Here is a 2,500-nt window from a genome sequence, read left to right as displayed (position 1 = left end):
ATCGCCTTCGAACCTCTAACTTTCGTTCTTGATTAATGAAAACATACTTGGCAAATGCTTTCGCTTCTGTTCGTCTTGCGACGATCCAAGAATTTCACCTCTAACGTCGCAATACGAATGCCCCCGCCTGTCCCTATTAATCATTACCTCGGGTTCCGAAAACCAACAAAATAGAACCGAGGTCCTATTCCATTATTCCATGCACACAGTATTCAGGCGGGCTTGCCTGCTTTAAGCACTCTAATTTGTTCAAAGTAAACGTGCCGGCCCACCCAGACACTCAATAAAGAGCACCTTGGTAGGATTTCAACGGGGTCCGCCTCGGGACGCACGAACACGCACGAGGCGGTCGCACGCCTTCGGCTCGCCCCACCGGCAGGACGTCCCACGATACATGCCAGTTAAACACCGACGGGCGGTGAACCAACAGCGTGGGACACAAATCCAACTACGAGCTTTTTAACCGCAACAACTTTAATATACGCTATTGGAGCTGGAATTACCGCGGCTGCTGGCACCAGACTTGCCCTCCAATAGATACTCGTTAAAGGATTTAAAGTGTACTCATTCCGATTACGGGGCCTCGGATGAGTCCCGTATCGTTATTTTTCGTCACTACCTCCCCGTGCCGGGAGTGGGTAATTTGCGCGCCTGCTGCCTTCCTTGGATGTGGTAGCCGTTTCTCAGGCTCCCTCTCCGGAATCGAACCCTGATTCCCCGTTACCCGTTACAACCATGGTAGGCGCAGAACCTACCATCGACAGTTGATAAGGCAGACATTTGAAAGATGCGTCGCCGGTACGAGGACCGTGCGATCAGCCCAAAGTTATTCAGAGTCACCAAGGCAAACGGACCGGACGAGCCGACCGATTGGTTTTGATCTAATAAAAGCGTCCCTTCCATCTCTGGTCGGGACTCTGTTTGCATGTATTAGCTCTAGAATTACCACAGTTATCCAAGTAACGTGGGTACGATCTAAGGAACCATAACTGATTTAATGAGCCATTCGCGGTTTCACCTTAATGCGGCTTGTACTGAGACATGCATGGCTTAATCTTTGAGACAAGCATATGACTACTGGCAGGATCAACCAGGGAGCTGCGTCAACTAGAGCTGAGCAGCCGGCCGCCCGGGAGTGTGTCCCAGGGGCCCGCGCGAACACGCAAGCGTCCGCTCAATTATTCTGCAAACAGGAGGAGGCTGAGCTCCCCTGCACAATACACCTCGAAACCCTCTCAGGTCCCGGCGGCGCGCAGCGCCGTCCTAAGTACTTGGTCGGGTTCGAGAGAGGCGCAATCGCCCGGAGTTAGGCGAGTAGACGCTTTAGGTGCGACCACCCGTGCTCCCAACTGAGCTTGCCGCTGCCGACAGAGGCCCGGGAGCGTGCTGTCGTGGCATTGCCGGCGGGAGACAACACGCGCCACCTACGGTGACCGGCAGCTCCAACGCCAGCGCCACAGAAGGGCAAAGGCCCCACGTGGGTGCCGAAGCGAACTCTCCCAGCACAGCGCACGTGCCAACACGTCTGCACAACTGCGATACAAACCACCAGCGAGAACCGCTGGGGCGACCGAGCAGCAGACGGCGTCGCGGCGCCGAGTGCCGGGCGGCGGCGCATCCTCAACGCACACAGTCCTCAGTCGGACCAGCACACTGCAGATGTCCACCGCGCTTCGCACCGGGCCCGCGAGGACCCACTTTGGCCGCCCGGCGCCGCGCGCAGGGTGCCCCGGCGCGCAGCTGCGCCGCCTGCCGCGTCCGTCGGCCGGCGCGCCTGCCACTGGGCGCCCCCACCAGCCGGCTGTAGCGCGTGCGCCCACGCACCGCGCGGCCAGCACGCCGGGCGGCCCCCCCTCACCGGCCGGGGACGGTCCCACCCAGCCACCGCCGCGTATCGCTTCACACACAGATTTGCCCTTACTGATTTACCTCCAGCAACAACAACCGCACCACAATGGGTTTACCAGTTGTTCATTTGCGTAACGTCACCAGCAAACGTAGACGTCCATCCCAGTTTGCAAATGCAACGATTATTGCATACCTGTCTGTTAGGTGCCACGACACACTACGTCTGCCCACATACACGCAACAAAATGTGCACGACTAGAGAACACGTGGGAGGTGGCCCCCTACGTATGCGATGTCCATTACGACACCGACTGTCAACCAGCATCTGTACCATGTCGCAGATGTGGAACGCGGTGCACCATGCTATCACACTGTGTGAGAAGAGACGACTACGTTTGAATACACGCGCCACTACATCAACAGACGGCTCATGCTGATCGCCATCCAGGGCGTCCGTTACTCCCACACGTCTCTATGGCGTACCACACTGCAATATAGCTGTTATGGGGAGACGGCACGTGGCTGAGTGCACAACATTTGGACCGTATGGTTCGCTGTTGTTGGGCGCAGTCGTTGTACGGTCACACATGTGCCACAGCGTATCATTCAGTACATACGGACCTATGTGCAGTACAATGTGAGGGTTAAGCTT

The 2,500-nt window shown here is 57.0% G+C and overlaps 1 non-coding gene across 1 annotated transcript in view; it reads right to left on the bottom strand.

The window, feature by feature from the left end:
• The window catches only part of LOC126093610 (small subunit ribosomal RNA), a 1,909-nt gene extending 812 nt beyond the window's left edge, over nucleotides 1–1,097 (bottom strand). The window contains exon 1 of the ribosomal RNA XR_007521739.1: nucleotides 1–1,097. This exon is cut by the window's left edge and continues 812 nt beyond it. This is a non-coding gene — a ribosomal RNA (small subunit ribosomal RNA).
• Nucleotides 1,098–2,500: the final 1,403 nt, after the last annotated feature.

This window comes from Schistocerca cancellata, chromosome 7, assembly GCF_023864275.1.
Source record: "Schistocerca cancellata isolate TAMUIC-IGC-003103 chromosome 7, iqSchCanc2.1, whole genome shotgun sequence".
Taxonomy (NCBI): domain Eukaryota; kingdom Metazoa; phylum Arthropoda; class Insecta; order Orthoptera; family Acrididae; genus Schistocerca; species Schistocerca cancellata.
Note: the sequence above shows the minus strand (reverse complement) of the source record. Positions and strands in the feature narration are given on the sequence as shown.